Source organism: Nasonia vitripennis (assembly GCF_009193385.2).
Source record: "Nasonia vitripennis strain AsymCx chromosome 2 unlocalized genomic scaffold, Nvit_psr_1.1 chr2_random0002, whole genome shotgun sequence".
In the NCBI taxonomy this organism is placed as follows: domain Eukaryota; kingdom Metazoa; phylum Arthropoda; class Insecta; order Hymenoptera; family Pteromalidae; genus Nasonia; species Nasonia vitripennis.
This window is the reverse complement of record NW_022279608.1, coordinates 1242406-1264516: the sequence shown is the minus strand read 5'-3', so window position 1 is coordinate 1264516 and position 22111 is coordinate 1242406. Positions and strand designations below refer to the sequence as shown.

The 22111-nt window shown below is 38.0% G+C and overlaps 1 protein-coding gene across 16 annotated transcripts in view; it reads right to left on the bottom strand.

Moving 5' to 3' along the window:
• The window catches only part of LOC100680429 (protein unc-79 homolog), a 2400004-nt gene that overhangs the window by 1808857 nt on the left and 569036 nt on the right, over window positions 1–22111 (bottom strand). The gene's annotated exons all lie outside the window — the stretch shown is intronic.

Below are 22111 nucleotides of genomic sequence, written 5' to 3'. Positions count from 1 at the left end.
AAACCGATTCAGTCAACACTGCACTTTCACTATTCAAGCAATTGATAACAAGTTCTTCTTTTCTGTTTACGTACAAGTTTTTTGTTTGTATCTTCTTTTCAGTAACTAAGCACTCTATAACTTTCTTTTTGACGTCCACTGCTTTATTACTCACATTTTTTACAGTTATCTTAGGCACTTTCTTTTGTAACAGTTTAGGAAAACTTGTAACTTCTACATACGAAAAACTAGCCGCAGGGCTTTCATTTTGTTTATTTAGCAATTTTTCTCTATGTAGTATGTTTTTTTCCTTCAATTCGCTGACTAGCTGTTTCAGAAGAAGGTTTTCATTTTTTATTAGCTTGTACTTTCCTTCAATATTGATGTCAAGTTCATCCTGTTCTGCTGTTGAAACTTCAAGTAGTAGATCTCTCCTTACTTCTTCCGTTTTATTCAGTTTTATTTGTGCAATCAGTAATCTTGTTGCATCGTCTAAACCTTCCTCTTCTATTTTTGAGGTTAGGTTTGTGTCACTATGTTCTGGGCACACTATTAAGTTACCACTTATGAATTTAATGTTGGTTGTTTTTTGTGCTAAACAACTAAAATGATATACTGCATCACATATGATGCAAAATAATGTTGTTGAAGTTTTATTGCTATGTCACTCAAAATTTGAGACACACTTATCGGGAGGCATCTGCACTCCCGCCATGTTGCTGGCTCGTCGGCTGTACTTATTGTAACAAAAGATTTTATAGAGCTGACAATTTAAGAAAACATGAAATTACATAAGTAAAATTGTGCTGTAATTATGTTATTACTATAATTATATTGATGCATTTAATTTTGTTTAGAAAAATTATAAGGTAGTATGCTCATATAGGTCCATAGAAAAGCAATGAATATGAAACATAATTAAAAAATGTACCTTGCCCATCCCAATCTGCGTGATTTTATTATTCTATTAATATTTGGTGACAAGTACAGATTGTGTAACTCATCATTGTATAGTCTCTTTAATTTCCCGGTTTCCTCATCTTTTTTCGGCCCGTATATTTTTCGCAAGACTTTATTTTCAAATACCCTAAAACGGTTGTCCGCCTGCTTAGTGAGAGCCCACGTTTCGCACTCGTACAGAACCACCGGCAGTATTATTGGTGGGTGCCTATCACCACTACACAGCGCGTCCTTAGGTTGCGGATAGAGGAACAGCCCCTGAGAACGAGGTTAGCTGCGAATAAATTGAATAAGCAGCCGCGGACAGCCGATAGGAACAGGCGTGGGTGTGATGAGCCCACACTGTAGAACGCATTCATCTAGAAACACTACGCAAGCAAAAAAACACTTCACATTATCTCTTATCGAGGAGGATGCGGGAGCGATGACAACTGCCCCGAAAGGGGATGTGTAGAATGATTCGTCACCTGGTCTTACGCGGTAACGATGCCAGCGAAGGCGCGCTGCCTTGCAGGGGGGTGGGGGCGTTAGGATGCGAGAATGAAACCGTAGTGTGTCTGACGACGAGTTGACACTGTCCTCGTCAAAGTCGGAAAGCTCTCATACTTAGTTCTAGAGAGGTATGGGGGTTATCACCTCTAGAACGGTGGACTCACCTGCGATCGGAACAGGATCCGAAGCGCGCGGATTTAACATACTATCATGGCTCAAAAAAATCAAATCCTAACCAAAAGGGACTTAAGGGTCGGAACTTGGAATGTTCGCAGTCTATACAGGGCAGGTGCGTTTAATGAACTCGTAAAGGAAGCTGATGGGTACAATCTAGATTTGGTAGCAATACAGGAATCGCGGTGGCTAGATGGCGGAGTACTAGCATCGGGTAACTTCACCTACCTGTATGGGGCCGGAAGTGAGGGATCTCTAGGCATCGGATTTCTCGTAAGCAAAAGCATCATACATTCGGTTAAAAGTTTCAAATCCGTCAATGATAGGCTCTCGTACATCATTATCGAAGGTGAATGATATAGATATGTATTTATTAATGTACACTGTCCTACGGAGGACAAAGAAGAAGCTAAGGATCTCTATTACGAAACTTTAGAGCAGGTAATCGACTAGTTCGCGTCTTATGACACAAGAATAGTATTAGGCGATTTCAATGCTAAAATAGGTAGGGAGGAAATGTTTAGGCCTACTATAGGGAAGGAAAGCCTGCACGAAGCCAGCAATGATAACGGTATTAGGGTCATAAATTTCGCGGCGGCAAAAGATCTTATAATCAAAACTACGTGTTTTAAGCACAAGGACATACACAAGGCAACGTGGACATCGCCGGACGGGGCCACACAGAACCAAATTGATCATTTCCTCATTGAAAAAAGACGTCATACTAATGTTCTTGACGTAAGGGCTTACAGAGGGGCAGATAGCGACTCGGACCACTTCCTAGTAGTAGCCAAATTAAGAGCTAGACTAGTAGCGAATCAAAATAGTAAGCGAGCAAACAAGGTAGAAAGCTTCGATATTGAGAAACTACGAGATAGAACAGAGCGAATTAGGTACCAGATAGAAATTAATAACAGGTTTCAGGCACTTGAAGAAGCAAACACATCGCCGGAGGGGAATGACGAACCGAATAGCTTATGAGGGGACATCGAAAAAACGGCAAAAGAGGCCGCGAACAAAGTACTGGGTAAAAAGAAAAAGCCTAAGAGCAAACCACGGTTTGACGAAGAGATAGACTTACAAAATAGAAGTGGTAGGACCGTAGAAGAGTATTCTAACGTAAGGAAACAGACGAGCGCGATCTACAGAAATAAGAAGCGGGAGTATCAAAAGAATCTTATTAGGAGAATAGAAACTAACAGTAAGGAAAATAACCCCCGCAAAATGTACAGAGGGATTAACGCCATCAGAAAGGGTTATTATTAAACGTGCACGAAAATAGCGAAGAATTAGGGGACGAAATTCACACTGCTGAACTCCACGTGGAGGAACCGAGCTACCAAGAAGTAGAGGCCGCGATTAAAAAACTAAAAAACAACAAAGCCGCGGGAAATGACTCTATACCAGCTGAGTTACTCAAATATGGGGGCGTCGAGCTCACTTTCAAAATCTATAAACTAGTATGTGCTATCTGGAAAAATGAAACAATACCCGAAAATTGGAAGGAATCTATCATTATACCGATTTTTAAAAAGGGGGATAAGACAGACTGCAATAACTGTAGGGGTATCTCACTTTTAGCAACGTGCTACAAAGTTCTGTCAAACGTAATACAAGCTAGACTCACTCCATTCGCGGAAGATATAGTAGGAGATTATCAGTGCGGATTTCGGCGCAACAGATCGACGAGCGATCAAATGTTTACCATAAGACAGTTGTTAGAGAAAAAGTGGGAATTTTGCGAAACCATACATCAACTATTTATAGATTTTAAAAAAGCGTACGACTCTATTAAGCGAAGCAAAATCTAGTACTTCTCGGTGTACCGAAAAAACTCGTGAGATTAATTCAAATATGTCTGAACGGAAGCACGGGAAAGGTCCGAGTAGGCGGTAATGTATCAGAACCCTTCATGATACGCGATGGTTTAAAACAAGGGGATGGGCTCTCTACGGTGCTGTTCAACTTAACGTTAGAGTATGCCATTAGAAAAATGCAGGTTAGCCAGCTGGGCGCAACGCTTAATGGAACAACGCAGATACTAGGCTATGCAGATGATTTGGATATACTGGGGGATTGTAGGGAAACGGTAGCAAGAAACGCGGAAATCCTCATAAAAGCGGTGGAGTATACAGGGTTAGAAGTGAGTGAATCAAAAACAAAGTACATGATTGTGGATGAATTAGGCATCTGCAGAGGGGAGGGAGATTTCAGAATTGGGAATTTTACTTTTGAAAAGGTTAGCGAATTCAGGTATCTGGGTACGACCATAAATAATAGAAACGAGAATAATGTCGAAATAAATAAGAGATTCCATTCGGGTAATGCTTGCTTCTACGCCGTGAGTAATTTACTTAAGTCGAGGCTGTTGTCTAAAAACGTTAAAATAAGAATATACAGAACCAGAACCCAAATCGAATTAGGATTTTAATTTTTGACAATCAAACAAAACAAATTAATTGTATACATGTACCAACGTGAGTAAAAGCTGTTGATCTCTGTTAGAATTGTATAAACACTATTTAATAAGTAAATTGAGAGTTGTTGAAGTTACTCAAAAATATAAAGTGTGCTCACTCGCTAATGTACAGGCTCTACTTTTTCAGAAAGAGTACCAATCTCAGGTTGCGCAAGCACTTAGTGCAAGCGCTCCTGTTTCCCTTTATAGACTACTGTTCTCTTATATACTGTGATCTGACGCAGGAACTCGACTTAAAACTACAGAGGCTCGTGAATACAGGAATTTGGTACATCTATGGTGTAAGGAGAGATGAGCACATCTCCCCGTACAAGCGGGAGCTGCAGTGGCTAACCACTGCCGGACGCAGGAAGTACTTCACAGCTTGTTCCCTACGTAAAATGTTTAACTCGGTCGTACCATCATACGTACTGGCCTTTTTTGACTTCCGCGTCATACTCCGGCCTGTGAGGGGCGAGGTGACACCTCTGGAAATTCCTGCTTTCGCGACGGAAACGCTGAGGAACTCGTTCCATATCAGCGCTTCATACTTATGAAATAATCTGCCATCACTCATCAGAAACACTTAATCCACCGTCACTTTCAGAAAACTTGCTAAGGAACACTTTTTTCAACTCGAAAACACATAACTCGTACACACTTCACGCACACGCACACACCTACTTTCTCGCTCATTCCACCTTCACTATCGCCACACTCGCACACTATACATACTCTAAACATGCCTCAATCTATTGTTATTTATTTTCTTACTTTGTAATGCTGTAAACTTACAATCGTATAATATAATGTATGAAAAATAAAACTAATCTAATCAATCTCTCTCTCTCTCTCTCTCTCTCTCTCTCTCTCTCTCTCTCTCTCTCTCTCTCTCTCTCTCTCTGTCTCTCTCTTTCTTTTTCCACACCGACACTCGCGAATTCCCCACGAAATCGCACACCTCGCGCACGTCCTTCCTTGCGGTACGTTCGAGAATCACTGACGGGCCGAGCGCCGCGACTTGCGTGCTCGGACCCGCTCGCTTTATTGACACCAATCACCGCGCTTCTCTTTAACCGCAACGAAACCAACGAGTCTGAGAAGTCTGCTGCAAGTCTGAAAACAGACTATTCCGCAGCCGACTTCCCTCTTACCTCGAGTCCCTCGCTTTGCGTTCGCCCGATTAGCCCCACTGTTGCCGCGCGCGTCCTATGCTCTCTCTTTTACACTCACGAACAACATACGTTTGAAGGATGGCCTTTGCATTCCCGCGAGAATTTCCAGATTTTCTGCAGTTATAACAGATTAGTATCTGTGACGCTGGTCTGTTGCTGTTGTTATGCGGATTTTTATTAGGTGTTTTATTTATCGGTGGTCTTTGGTTATTTTTAAAGCGTTTGTCGCGTCCGTAACCTAAATTATTTAATTCGTCCTCGTCAGGTAAGGCATCCTCCGTAAAGTCTGGTTATGCATTTTCCACACGTGCTCTATTTTGTTCTTCGTCCAGCTCAAGGTTAGATAACACCGGCACACAAAATAAAAAAAGTTGTGTATACGTACGCCATTGATTGACCCATCAAACTATCTGCTACCACTACTTCATATCAAACTTGGCCTCATGAAGCAGTTCGTCAAAGCTCTGGATAAAGATGGCGATTGTTTCCAGTATTTGGGAGAAAAGTTTCCCGCAATAAGTGAAGCTAAATTAAAAGAAGGTATTTTTGATGGTCCTCAAATTCGTACTCTATTTGAAGACGAAACATTTATCACAAAAATAAACGACACAGAAAAAGCTGCATGGCAAAGTTTTAAAACTGTTCGTGAGAACTTTTTAGGAAATAAAAAGAGTGAGAATGTTGGAGAATTTCAAAAATTTGGGTTGCTTGATGAGTTATAAAATGCATTTCTTACATTCCCATCTTGATTACTTCCCTCTTAATCTAGGAGATGTCAGTGAAGAACAGGGAGAACGATTTCATCAAGATATAAGTGTAATGGAGAATCGATACAAAGGAAGATGGAATGTCAACATGATGGCAGATTTTTGCTGGACACTGAAGAGAGACATTAAAACAAATAACAAAAAGAGAAAATGAAACCCATTACATAGGTCATTTGAAGTAAAAAGAGTTCGTTACAAGAGAAAAAAGGAGTAAAGAAAGACATCGAGAGTTACTAAGCTAGTGGAAAAAAAGCAAAATAAGAAAAAAATATAAACGAAAGCAACTTTTCTCTGTACACAAGGAAGATATTATGTGATTAAATAAGATTTTTTACAATTTTTCGGTATCTTTTTCCATTTTTGGAAAGTTTTGATATGACATTTTAATCGGTTTAAACTGTTTCTTCTCAGTTTGACCTCGAACTGACCTTGAACCTGACGTGATCGGGTAAAACTGACCCCAGATTCAGATTCAGCGACCAAAAAAACATAAATATATGGCATTTTAATTTTTTTAAACCTTTTCTTCTTAATTTGACCTCCAACTGACCTTGACCCTGACGTCATGGGGCCTAACTGACCTTATATTCGAATTCAGCGTCCTGAAAACATAAAGATAGATAGGTCTGATTTCTCGCGCAGACAACTTTTTTTATTTTGTGTGCCGGTGTAATTGTTGTCTAATATTGCTCTGCGGACGTTGGTCGCAGAGCAATATAAGAGAATCTTCGGCGCTCGGGGGCCGTTTATATGATCTCGCGATAATTAGGACTTTTTGTTTGCGTACCGCTATAGCTTCCAGTTCTTGGAACGTGAAGATTTCGGACTCATCGATTCGGATTTGTAATTTCGGTAGCATATTTTAGAGATCTAGATTTATTTTTTGGACTGGTCCTAGTGTGGTTACCATACAATTAAACATGCCTTAATATACGTGAGGTAGTTGACGACTGGCTCACGCTAGCCTTGCGTTCCGAGTCGAGCCGTGTCCGAAAAACGTGCATGCCATGCGTTTTCAAACTGCTTAAACGTGATCCAGTTATCCAAATTTATTCTATACTACTGTAAGGCAACACCTTGAAGGAAAAACGGCAATATTTCGAATAAATAGTATATTGTGCAACTATACTGTGCCCCCTGAGATCAGTAATTTATTTGAATAAACTCCTCGGCACAGCGGAGAAAGGCGGGCGACAGAATTGATTTAATTTTAAATTAAAATATCCGTACCCCTCTCACGACGAGTTTCAGTACTTATGTAGTTTAAATAATTTATTGAATTCGAAGAGCGGAGTAGGTTAAATGGGTTGATTTATTTTTTGCTTCCTTCTGCTTGCCTCACCTTCCATCGTTGTTTCGATGCATTGAAATTTACGGTGCGTAGAGTTAATGGCTTATCTGAGCATATGAAGTTAAGTCTAAAATTTGCTGCATTTTGTTGCGAAATTGATATAAGATTCATCATCGGTTACTCCGAAATCCTTGTTAGTACGCAAGATTTTGGTTCAACAAAAATAAAGGACTGGATTTTGCAATGTATACTGCATGAAGTTGTTATATGCATTATTTTACAAATCTGATAACAGATTTGTAATCAGAGACCCTAAAATCTCCTGGTAGTATGTAGGTTTCTCACAAAACTCGAGTTATGCAGTAATTCGCATCAACAAAGTGTGCCGCCCAACACTTATGGTAGATTTTCTACCAGTGTAATTAGACAGAGATAGAATCAAGAGCGCGCAAAGCGCGCCTTCATTCCTAGTTTTTTTAAAAAGGTCAGCATATCGAAGGGAGGCGAGCCGGAGAGAGAGAGAGAGAGAGAGAGAGAGAGAGAGAGAGAGAGAGAGAGAGAGAGAGAGAGAGAGAGAGAGAGAGGATAATATTAACTAAGATGATAATATTATCTATGGAGAATAATTTAGCAAGGGTCCCTCAATCAAACACTAACCTTTGGGTAAAACCAAAACTCTAGCTGTGCGAGGTTGGTAGGTTTAGGAATTTTGGTTTTTGATGCTACTTTTACGCTTGCTCGCCTCTTTTTAATATGCCGACGTATTTGAAATAATATTTTACGACTTAAACTCTTACTGAATAGGGAAGGTGGGTTTAACGATTTTAGTTTTTAATCTCACTCTTGCGCTTGCTTGCCTTTCTTCAACGTGCAGACATATTTAAAAATTTAATTTGATCTTTGCGTAGGCTTATGTACTTAGGATTTAATATTTTCGTTTTATGTTAGCAACTTGCTGTGCCTGATGTGGATGGTTTTAGGAGATTTTAGTTTAGTATTATTTTTTCATTTGCATCTCGATTTGCTTGGGATAGGTAAAGTTAAGTTTATGGGATATATTAATATTTACGTATGATATTCAAATCTTGGGTAACTAGATTTGGTGCTTAGGGTTCTTGTTCAAACGTCCGTTTCCTTAAGTCCTTCCCGCGAATACCGCCGCCTACGCGGGCGTTAATAACGCAATTTTAACGCGTCTGAGTAGCCGGGCACGCACCAGGCGGTGCGTAGTCCACGAGAGAGAAAGCAGCAGAGTAAGCTGCGTTGCAACGCGGGTTGATCGCTGGCGACGAGATAGTCTCCGCCGCAGCGTGGGATAGCGATTCAGTTATTCAACGTTGGTTTGTTGGATAAAGTCTCACCCCGTTACAATGTGTGTGTGTGTGTTTATTGCAATGTGTTGTGTAATTATATAAAATTTTGCAGTTTGCGAAATACCCTTTTTTAAATTTGATCTAACAAATATATTTTATATAAGGGTTTCGGGGTCGCTAAGCACGAATCTGATATCAGAATTATAATGTTTAAACAATTTTGTGTAAATAAACTATTGCGAAATTGAATATTTTAGCTTTCATCTCGGAACTGCTTAAATGTTAAGGCTTTTGGAGTTGCTAAGCACGGACCAGATGTCACAATTGCATATACCTACCTATTGAAAAATTATAAATTTCAAAGATTATTCCAAAACTATATTTATTAGTATAGAGTTGTTATAGCATAATAATATTTATTTGAAAAATACGTCGAATCGAGGATAAATCTACCTAGCCCATAAGCACTGCGAGATTTAATACGCGGTGCATCGAAGGAAGACGAGCGAAGGCAAGGAGCAATTCTAGATCTAAAACACTTAAACCTACCTACCCCGCTCGCCGTGGTTTTTAAAAAGAGAATATCTATTAAAAATAAAATTCCAGCTTATCAAGTGCCTCGATTTTTAAATAGAAAATATTTATTTAAAAAATACGTCGGCCCGTTAGAGGAGGGCGAGTGAAAGCGAGGATAAAAGTGTAAACCCAACTACCCCACGCTCCCTAATTGTAACAATTTATTCAAACTATACATCGGCACATCGGAGAAAGGTGAGCGAAGCGAGGGATAAATTCAATACCAAAATGCGTAAACCCAATAACCCTAGTCTTCCCGAGATCGATACTTTATTTAAGCTACACTTCGGCACATCGGAGGAAGGCGAGCGAAGCGGGGATAAATTCAAAACCAAAATGCGTAAACTCAATAACCCTAGTCTTCCCGAGATCGATACTTTATTTAAGCTACACCTCGGCACATCGGAGGAAGGCGAGCGAAGCGGGGATAAATTCAAAACCAAAATGCGTAAACCCAATAACCCTAGTATTCCCGAGATCGATACTTTATTTAAGCTACACCTCGGCACATCGGAGGAAGGCGAGCGAAGCGGGGATAAATTCAAAACCAAAATGCGTAAACCCAATAACCCTAGTATTCCCGAGATCGATACATTATTTAAGTTACACCTCGGCACATCGGAGAAAGGCGAGCGAAGCGAGGGATAAATTCAAAACCAAAATGCGTAAACCAAACTACCCCACACTCCCAGAGTTTAATAATTTATTTTAAAAACTCGCCGGCACATCGGAGGAAGGCGAGCGAAGCGAGGAATACATCTTAAACCGAAATGCGTAAACCAAACTACCCCACGCCCTCAGAGTTTGATAATTCATTTTAAATACTAATCGGCACATTTCTCGACAGTTGATGAGAGCATAATATTTTAAAATACGTCGGCATATCCGGGGTGAGGAACGAAAGTGGATATTCAATTTAAATTGAAAACCATTGAACATGCTTGTTTTTCAGCAGGTATTTGGCAAAAAATGATCAGCTTCTATAGAAAAACTACTGAAACCTACGTTAATTGCGATAAGACGAGTAAAGCGAGCCTTTGCAAGCTTTAATGCGAAACCTAAAGCGCTAAACCCTCTTACTCTAAGCACTGCAAGTTCTATTATTCGCAGAGACGGTAAAAAGTGTGAGATATCCTACGTACCTCAGGCATCTTAAAAACACATCGGAGAAACGTAAATTATAGCAACTTGTACAGTTATGGGGGTCCGATAATCAATTCAAATTCAGATTTCGCGCCATTGTCGTATGCTATTTTGTGGCTCGAAATCGGGATGCCCCCTGAAGTTGGCATTTGAGCGACCCTCCGAATAATCGTGACCCCAGCACTGACTAGGGGGGGGGGGGGGGAAATTAGCTTTTTCTAGCGAGGGTGATGATGAAAATGATGAGTCTGAAAAAGCCACTCCCCCCTTGTTGCACACCGTACTTTTTATGATAAGTGCTCGAATAGGCTATTTATCATGCATATGAAAGGAATAGACAATTCAAGGACTTTTCAAAGTGAAACAATAGTATATTAAAAATTATTAGCCCCCGTTACTCCTTATGAGCCCCCGAAAAATCAATAATGACCTATGCCATAACAGCCCCCCCCCCCCGGCCGAGGGAGAGAGAGCGATAACGAGATAGAGGGGGATGTACGCTATACTGGCCTAGGCCCCGAAGCCGAGGGGAGGGGGAAAATCAATAACGCCTGTCTCGCTATATAGCCTTTCTTACTACTCACATGTGACCTTTTCATTCTCTGTTACTGTATCCTTCGTATCAAAGCAATATAAACATATTTCCTACATACTATTGGATTCATTGATTAATAATTCTGCTACTTGGTCCCTATATTTAACAGGATCAAACGTTAAATCGAAATCAACGTTGCGACCAATGCAATCCTAACTACATAGTGCATTACAAAAGGACCGCAGCTGTGACCATCAGTTTGAATTTTACGTTCGCTTTGGCATGCGACATAACTCCATTCTATTTCTCTTAAATTAATACACCCTTGTTGTAAAGGAGAGTGTAAATATTTATCAAAATTTTCGTAGCACGAAAGTGAACGTATATCAATGTCACGATCTTCCACTTTCAGAAGGTCTATGTGCGTAACTGATGTATTATCAATATCAATTACAAATAAACACCAATGATGGTTTAATGCATAAGGCATTAAAATTTTGCCTTTCATTTCCCTCATGAGATGAAACATGAACCAATTACTTGGCATTGGCCTCTCTCCAATACTTACTAATACGTGCCTTGTTTGCTGTGTAGAAACTACAACGGTATTATTCCAATGTTTTTCTTTTATGAATGGAAATGCATCAATAACATCCCCATCAATAAATCTGGCTTCTTGTAATGTTTGGTACTCCTCTGACCACAATTAACTTTCATAATTGCTTGGAAAGATTTCTGGTGCCTTTCCATGCTCATCCAAATCACGATAATCTCTTATGGGATGGTTATTTTTGCCAGTGTACCTCCCAATTGTAAACTGCTATTTTTCTGAACGCATGTAATAATTTACACTTGACATCAAATCATTAGCCATAATTTCCATAGAAAGATCTGCTTCAAAGATTTTCATAGGTATATTAGATGTATTAATAGAATCTGTAGGGTTGCAATTATTAAAATTATTAACTATTGAATCATTGTCACTGCACATAATATTGTTAACTGTTTGTGCCAATATGCTATCTAATTTTTGTTTTTTGCATGACATTGACAACTCACTACCTTCTAATTTATTTTTAAATAAATCATTGTCAATGGAATGTTCGATGGCATTGTTATTCTATCATCTAACAAATTTGTTGTTGGTTCAGTAAACTTTTCTACAAAATTAACAAAGTTATTTGATTTGTTCTCTTCAATATTTTCCTCCATATCTAAGTACTTCTTATGGAACATTAATTCTTCCACGCGACATCTTAATCTAACATTCTCACTCAACTCAATATCCCCATATTTTGTCTTAAGAATATTTTGTTTTTTCTTTGGCATTATTGAATTGCGGGAATTAAATGACTGGCTTTTCATTGATTCTACCATTTCGGGAGTTGGGCGAAAAATGATGGGGCCACCTTTATCTTTGACGTATTGAGCTGACAACAATACGGCTCGCAACATTGGAAAGCTTAGTCTACTACGATTCTTGGTTTTAAAATTTTTAATTTACTCCAAACTCTTTCGGGAGTTGCGTTTGAAAGTGGAATACAATGAATATTTAGAGCATAATCTGCCAAATTTTCAAAAATATGTTCATTGCTATCAGTTAAATTTTTTTAATGATAAACCAAAAATCATCAGCATATTTAGCAGCATGCAATTTAGTACTGATTTCTTCGGGAAAATCATATGTAACTATACGTGACCATTGATCATTTATAGCATTTTTAAATTTTTCGTCGCTACATAGTTTCATATGCGGATGATCTGCAAAAGATGAATCAAGATTACGATTTTTTTTCGTGAAACGCTTTACTCCGCGCATTTTCAGGATGAAAAAAATGTTTGTTTTTTTTTCTTCAAATCGCATCTTTCTTTGATTTGCGTACAACATTCTATTAAAAATTTTCGGCACATTTTCCGAAATTCTTCTTCAAATTCTATGACTTGTTGATACATTTCAGATCCTTCAGGAATGCTATTTATGTAATTTTGTGTTTTGTCTCCTATATATACATCATTGATGTTTTTAAATTCATTATAATTATCAGGGTCAATATTTGCTATTTCATTATTATTTACGTACTCTTCCTTCATATACATCTTGAGTATTAGTGTGTAACACCGATGATCACACTAAACCAGGAACACACTGGGTAGCTATTTACATTGACAAAAATAGATTGGGCACGTATTTCGACAGTTATGGCCTGCCACCGGTATCAAGACATCATATAGAACGCCTACGTAAGAACTGTAAATATTTTCGCTGGAATACAAAAACTCTTCAAAGCATCGACTCGATTTGCTGCGGACAATACACTATTATGTTTTTATATCACATGTGTTGCGGTATGAGACTCGGGACATTTTGCCGCTTATTCTCACAAGACACTGGGCAAAACGATACCCTTGTCATCAAATTTTATAACAAGATTCGCAATAAACTTAAATATAAAAAATGTAAGCGAGCGTCTACATTTGCCGATGAGCGTTCTCTAGGCTCAGGACCATGTAATCAAGCGTGTACATCTAAATTAAGATGTGTTTGATGTATTTGTAATCTTGAATAAAGAAAAATATTAAACGTAATATAAATGTGTTCTCATTCTACCTACGCACATGTATTCCTTTATTAATCAGTAACGAATTTTTCTTTTCTAAACAGACGGATGTCGTCCGTCGTACTTTTCTCTGATGAAAGATTTATTTTTTATTTTTAACGGCCAGTTTGTAACGTCCTTACGCTGTATTTTCAACAACCGTATAACTGTTGGACTACGAAAGGGTAATGGGGAAAATTGTATTAAAGAGACGACGGCGGTCGCGAGATTTCATAGTAGCATCGAGACTCTCTGACTGTGCACTTGTACGCTATAACAACTTTTTTTTTACAAGTGAGATAGTACCGTGAATTTTTTTTTGTGCTTCACCATGGCGAACTGTCAAACACCCGGCAAACGTAGTCCGACTGCTGAATTTCCAAATCTACTGCTGTCGACGACCTACGCGCTCAACAAATCCAACTCAAAGAGATTCTGCATCGGCCTGGAGTACAGTGATGGGAACTATCATCAAGTTATTAAACTCATAAGTAACGGGCCAATGTACAAAAACATAACTCTTGACGAAAACAGCTGGACTCTTTTAAAAGATCAGTTTGACGCTATAACAGCTTATTTGAACAATTCTTATTCGTTTTATCACGAATTTGGACACCCGGTTAAGATCTATCTTACAAATCACGACTTAAACTTTTCAACCGCGTACGGCATCAAGTCAATCACAATCGACGAAAGGCCTAAAAACACACAGCCAAACGAAGAAGACGAAGAAGGAGAAATCGCTCAGCCGGTTTGTAAAAAAATGAAAACATCCAACCCACCGGGTATAGTAATGCAACACCCAATATTTGAAGGACTCCGTCTACATAGTTCACTAGTCAATCAACGTTTGGATGCTTTGAAAACTCTAGTCGGTAAGGTAAACCGTACCTACGACTACATTCTCGAATATTTGAAGACTGCTCTGGAAGCCGAAGAACCACAAAACATTAAGAACATTTTGACAGAAATCAAGGAATTTAAACAGTTTTATTCGAGACATAACATCGCTATAGAAGGCTTTGTACTGGATAAAATGGTCGACGATAACAACGACAATTTTAAAGAGCAATATTTGAGAATTGTATTATCCGAAATCCTCGTGACCGGTTTACCGTTCATCGCAAAAGATGTACTAAATTTTGTAAAATTTGCCTAAAAATTTAACCTCTTGCGTACACCATGTATATACTTTCCTGAATAAATTTTAATACATTTAAAAAAAAACATTTTATTATTATTCACCATCACATCTTTCCTTATTTATACCGCAACAATTATTAAAGCTCCTTATTTGGCAATCAGCCAATAATCATCTTTGATAATAAATGTTTACCTATCTGGAGATCGTAACGTTTTTCCCTCTCTTTCCAACTATTATTTTACCGCTATAAATAGCGTCCGATAAGCGTCGCGTCTCACTTGGAGACGACTAGGCAACCACGATGGGTCAGGAGCACAGCGCAAAAAAGACCGGCTATAAGCCACTCATCGATGATAAGAAAAACCAAAAGAAGGAAGAAAAAAGCCCCTTCAAATCAATTACAGAAAAATACTCTACAAATACCGGATCTATACCCGAAAAAAGGGTTATAAAAAATTATAATTTATATTTCATAGAAACCATCGAAACTTTTCAGGACCACAAATATCCATACGTATAGAACAAACGCACACACATGAAAGTGGAGAGCGCAAATATAGCGCTTCTACACCATGTCAGCCTCAAATAAGGACATATCTGTTGCATTATTTAATGTCCACTTAGCAACAGGTACACCTTATCTGCCCCTCGAAAAATCAAAAATGCCCTACACCATAACAGACCCCCAGTCCGAGAGGGAGATAACGAGATAGAGGGAATGTACGCTATACCGGCCTAGGCTCCGAAGCGGAGGGGAGGGGGAAACCAATAACGCCTGTCTCGCTATATGGCCCTTCTTGCTACTCATGTGTATTATGCAATCGTTTTGCTCACAAAAAGTGTCTGAAACGCAAAGACACAAGTAAAGCCAGTGTGTCTTTACTTGCAATATGTGCTCAAATTATGCATGTTTATAAAAAATTTAACATATGAATGAGCCACGCCTTTCTTTGGTATACATATTTTTTAATAATTGACACTTTGTATCGTATGTGAAATTGAATGTGATTTGTAAAATGTGATTGCAATTATGTTAAAAAAAATTATTCGTATAAATGATATTTGTCATTTGTATGTAAAATTAATCCTTTCACTAATGATTATTCACAAATATTGTTTAAAATAGTAAACACACATTTCTCTTTTGCAGATAATTATAAACCATTACAATTGATTGCTCGTCAATCTGAAAAAACTTGAAATTAAATTTTACTGAAAGGATTAATGTCTTAGTAAATCTTTACAGTATTTGTTCTTTGTGATAAAAAGTAAAATCAAAATGTATTAAAAACCATATATAATACGTACTCTAACAAGCGCTGTAAAATATAAATTATACTCTATTATGATTTTTTTTATTTTTTGCTTATTTGCATAACAGATTTTATATGTTTCTTTTATTTTGAATATTTTTTATTATCACGCAAATAATTTTTTTATTGTAATATTATGCAAAATATTTGTAAGTGTAAGATACTATTGGAAAGCGATAGAAATATTTTAGAATATAAGAACATGATTGTTTGAAATAAAGGCTAACTGGAAATCATCCAATGATTGACAACAATATTAATAGTACATATATTTCTGTATTTCGTATAAATATTTTAAATGCTATCATTGTTCTAAAGATATTTTAATTTGAATTGCAGGTTAAAATATTGTAAAGTTTAAAGTACTATTGCGAAGCGATAGAAATATTTTATAATATTAGATGAGAGTTGGAAATAAGGACTACAATCTTTTGACGAAGTTATAGTATTAAGAAAATCTATATTTTCTAAACACAATAGGCATATATTATGTAAATCAATAACCATGAAATATAAAATTGTATTTGTTGCATATAAATGATTAATATTATGATTTTTTTAACCAGGGTTGATGGAGAAGGTTTACGAGGAGGTCGACGCAATAAAAGTACACTTGGTTTCACTGAGATTACTAAAGCTTTATTTAAGAAACGTGTCCACGGGAGAACCTCTCTCTATGAGAGCTGACAGTCAAGAGCCGACCGGCGGCGCGAGAGACTGAGTCCCGCTGTGCGCGCTACAGTCGCGCATGCGCATAGGCATGCCAAAGTCGAGCGTTGAGCGAAAGTGTTCCTCAACTCCAACAAGGGTGATGTTCAAAAAGAGGAAGTTAGAAAAGAAATCAATGCTTTGCAAGCGTAAGTGAATGAGATAAATCACAAATATGGCTTCACGAATAATGATGATAAGATAATATTTTTATGTCCACTTGTGACAAATTCTTATTATTTATAATTTACACTGTTACTTATTCTTTTTATATAGAGTTTACTAACGTCGTAGCATTACTCTTAAAAATATTATCTGCTGCTGATTATTATGCTTTAGTACTGGGACATTTTTTAAATATATTGAGATATATAATAGTACGATTTCATAGTTACATAATGTTCTGTACTAAAAGCATCTATACTATATACGTACCATAATATCATATAATATAATTATTGTTGAACAAGCCTTAAACTTCGATTTTGCAAACATTGTTTTCAAATTGGCTGAACGTACCAATAAGTCTTAATATTTTAATTGTAATTTGTTATTACTTTATAGATTACTTTTTATTATAAATGATATTGTAACTTTCAGTTAAAATGGAAGAATTAACACCAATGCAGGCACGTCTCAGCAAACCCCCGTCTGATGAGCAGAAAGAGCCTTGCAAGAAAAAGAACTGAAGTGGGCGGTTTGTTGAGGACAAGAAGTGGATCCAAAACCACCAGAACAATGATTTTATGACCGTCAGAAATAAGAGAGATACCGCCTTTTTCATCAACTGACTAAAGCCAAGGGATTTTCGTAATACCATATTTATACAAATAATTACATACTTACACATATGTTGTCATTTTTATATTTTATCAATTTGTAAAATATATTTTACAAGTGTTAATTACTGTGTTTATGTTCATGTTACATATACGTTAATTATTTTTTTATGGTCCCAAAATATGACAATTATTATTTTTCTAAAAGCCTTTGCCAATAAAAATAGTATCATTATCAAAATAAGAATTTTCTGATAAAGTAAGGAAAAATAAAATGAATTGAATTGTAATTACATAACATTTTTTAATGCCCCGTAAAAAACCATGAATTCTCAAGACAACGAATATCCGAAAAAATAAGAAAAACCATTATAATCAAATCCAAAATAATAGAGTATACCTAAACAATCTGAATTATACCGATTTAAAAAGCTTTTTTGAGATTTCACTACTTTTATCATAATAGAATTACTTTTTATTTATTTTGATCACTTATTTAATAATTGTAATAAAAATAATATTAATATCTCATTGTATTTAATAAATTCGTTGTTGATGAGTAAGACTGTGATTACTAACATTACTTCATTAACATTTTTTCATCATTAATTATAAATACAGGAAAAATTTAATAAAATAATTTTATATAAAAATTTATTAAATCGAATAATAATTAAAGACCTTACGTTTACATAGCAACACTGAATTAACATTTGAATAATTCAATAATTAAAAATGCGTTTAGCCTGTAAAATATATAAAATAAAAAATGCATTATTAATTTATTTTTTACATTCATTTTTGCGTGGTTTATTAGTAGCTGCTTAATTACTGTGTATGCTGTTAACTTCATATAATGCCTTTTAATTTCAAATTTCAAGATCGATCCTGCTAATTTCTCTCTGATTTTAGAGGCAAGTAATTAATGTATATAAATGTTTCTCCCCTTTAAGTATGAAAGCGTACATTAATGCTATTTAAATAATTTGGTTTCAACTTGCTTCAGCAAAATTCCTTTCATCTACGTTTCTCTCCGGTTATTTTCTATTTTTTTAAACATACTCAGCGATGCGTATCGAGAGTTTCTGTGCATGATAAAGTTGCAGTGCGTAGAGTAAGAGGGTTTAGCGCTTTTGGTTTGGCGTTAAAGCGTGCAAAGAATCGCTTTATTCATATTATCGCAATTAACGTAGGTTTCAGCAATTTTTCTATAGAAGCTGATAATCGTTTGCCAAATAGCTGCTGGAAAACAAGCATTTTCAATGGTTTTCAATTTAAATTATATACCAACTTTCGCTGCTCACTCCAGGTATGCCGACGTATTTTAAAATATTATGCTCTCATCAAAACTGTCGAGAAAAGTGCCAATGAGTTTTTTGAGTAAATTATTAAACTATGGGAGTGTGGGGTATTTTGGTTTTGAATTTATCCCTCACTTCGCGCAGCTTTCTCCGATGTGCCGAGGTGTAGCTTAAATAAAGTATCGATCTCGGGAAGACTACGGTTATTGGGTTTACGCATTTTGGTTTTGAATTTATCCCTCTCTTCGCTCGCCTTCCTCCGATGTGCCGAGGTGTAACTTAAATAATGTATCGATCTCGGGAATACTAGGATTATTGGGTTTACACATTTTGGTTTTGAATTTATCCCCGCTTCGCTCGCCTTCCTCCGATGTGCCGAGGTGTAACTTAAATAATGTATCGATCTCGGGAATACTAGGGTTATTGGGTTTACGCATTTTGGTATTGAATTTATCCCTCGCTTCACTCACCTTTCTCCGATGTGCCGAGGTATAGCTTAAATAAAGTATCGATCTCGGGAAGAGCAGGGTTATTGGGTTTACGCATTTTGGTTTTGAATTTATCCCCCGCTTCGCTCGCCTTCCTCCGATGTGCCGAGGTGTAGCTTAAATAAAGTATCGATCTTGGGAAGACTAGGGATATTGAGTTTACGCATTTTGGTTTTGAATTTATCCCTCACTTCGCTCGCCTTCCTCCGATGTGCCGAGGTGTAGCTTAAATAAAGTATCGATCTCGGGAAGAGCAGGGTTATTGGGTTTACGGTTTTTTTGTTTTGAATTTATCCCTCTCTTCGCTCGCCTTCCTCCGATGTGCCGAGGTGTAACTTAAATAAAGTATCGATCTCGGGAAGAGCAGGGTTATTGGGTTTACGCATTTTGTTTTTGAATTTATCCCCGCTTCGCTCGCCTTCCTCCGATGTGCCGAGGTGTAGCTTAAATAAAGTATCGATCTCGGGAAGACTAGTGTTATTGGGTTTACGCATTTTGGTTTGGAATTTATCCCTCTCTTCGCTCACCTTTCTCCGATGTGCCGAGGTATAGCTTAAATAAAGTATCGATCTCGGGAAGAGCAGGGTTATTGGGTTTACGGTTTTTTGGTTTTGAATTTATCCCTCTCTTCGCTCGCCTTCCTCCGATGTGCCGAGGTGTAGCTTAAATAAAGTATCGATCTCGGGAAGACTAGTGTTATTGGGTTTACGCATTTTGGTTTTGAATTTATCCCCACTTCGCTCGCCTTCCTCCGATGTGCCGAGGTGTAGCTTAAATACAGTATCGATCTCGGGAAGACTAGGGTTATTGGGTTTACGCATTTTGTTTTTGAATTTATCCCCGCTTCGCTCGCCTTCCTCCGATGTGCCGAGGTGTAGCTTAAATAAAGTATCGATCTCGTGAAGACTAGGGTTATTGGGTTTACGCATGTTGGTTTTGAATTTATCCCTCACTTCGCTCGCCTTTCTCCGATGTGCCGAGGTGTAGCTTAAATAAAGTATCGATCTCGGGAATACTAGTGTTATTGGGTTTACGCATTTTGGTTTATCCCTCACTTCGCTCAGCTTTCTCCGATGTGCCGAGGTGTAGCTTAAATAAAGTATCGATCTCGGGAAGACTACGGTTATTGGGTTTACGCATTTTGGTTTTGAATTTATCCCTCTCTTCGCTCACCTTTCTCCGATGTGCCGATGTATAGCTTAAATAAAGTATCGATCTCGGGAAGACTAGTGTTATTGGGTTTACGCATTTTGTTTTTGAATTTATCCCCGCTTCGCTCGCCTTCCTCCGATGTGCCGAGGTGTAGCTTAAATAAAGTATCGATCTCGTGAAGACTAGGGTTATTGGGTTTACGCATGTTGGTTTTGAATTTATCCCTCACTTCGCTCGACTTTCTCCGATGTGCCGAGGTGTAGCTTAAATAAAGTATCGATCTCGGGAATACTAGTGTTATTGGGTTTACGCATTTTGGTTTATCCCTCACTTCGCTCAGCTTTCTCCGATGTGCCGAGGTGTAGCTTAAATAAAGTATCGATCTCGGGAAGACTACGGTTATTGGGTTTACGCATTTTGGTTTTGAATTTATCCCTCTCTTCGCTCACCTTTCTCCGATGTGCCGATGTATAGCTTAAATAAAGTATCGATCTCGGGAAGACTAGTGTTATTGGGTTTACGCATTTTGGTTTTAAATTTATCCCCGCTTCGCTCGCCTTCCTCCGATGTGCTGAGGTGTAGCTTAAATAAAGTATCGATCTCGGGAATACTAGGGTTATTGGGTTTACGCATTTTGGTTTTGAATTTATCCCTCGCTTCGCTCACCTTTCTCCGATGTGCCGAGGTATAGCTTAAATAAAGTATCGATCTCGGGAAGAGCAGGGTTATTGGGTTTACGCATTTTGGTTTGGAATGTATCCCTCTCTTCGCTCACCTTTCTCCGATGTGCCGAGGTATAGCTTAAATAAAGTATCGATCTAGGGAAGAGCAGGGTTATTGGGTTTACGGTTTTTTGGTTTTGAATTTATCCCTCTCTTCGCTCGCCTTCCTCCGATGTGCCGAGGTGTAACTTAAATAATGTATCGATCTCGGGAATACTAGGGTTATTGGGTTTACGCACTTTGGTTTTGAATTTATCCCCGCTTCGCTTGTCTTCCTCCGATGTGCCGAGGTGTAGCTTAAATAAAGTATCGATCTCGGGAAGACTAGGGTTATTGCGCTTACGCATTTTGGTATTGAATTTATCCCTCTCTTCGCTCAGCTTCCTCCGATGTGCCGAGGTGTAACTTAAATAATGTATCGATCTCGGGAATACTAGGGTTACTGGGTTTACACATTTTGGTTTTGAATTTATCCCCGCTTCGCTCGCCTTCCTCCGATGTGCCGAGGTATAGCTTAAATAAAGTATCGATCTCGGGAAGAGCAGGGTTATTGGGTTTACGCATTTTGGTTTTGAATTTATCCCCGCTTCGCTCGCCTTCCTCCGATGTGCCGAGGTGTAGCTTAAATAAAGTATCGATCTCGGGAAGACTAGTGTTATTGGGTTTACGCATTTTGGTTTGGAATTTATCCCTCTCTTCGCTCACCTTTCTCCGATGTGCCGAGGTATAGCTTAAATAAAGTATCGATCTCGGGAAGAGCAGGGTTATTGGGTTTACGGTTTTTTGGTTTTGAATTTATCCCTCTCTTCGCTCGCCTTCCTCCGATGTGCCGAGGTGTAACTTAAATAATGTATCGATCTCGGGAATACTAGGGTTATTGGGTTTACGCACTTTGGTTTTGAATTTATCCCCGCTTCGCTCGCCTTCCTCCGATGTGCCAAGGTGTAGCTTAAATAATGTATCGATCCCGGGAATACTAGTGTTATTGGGTTTACACATTTTGGTTTTGAATTTATCCCCGCTTCGCTCGCCTTCCTCCGATGT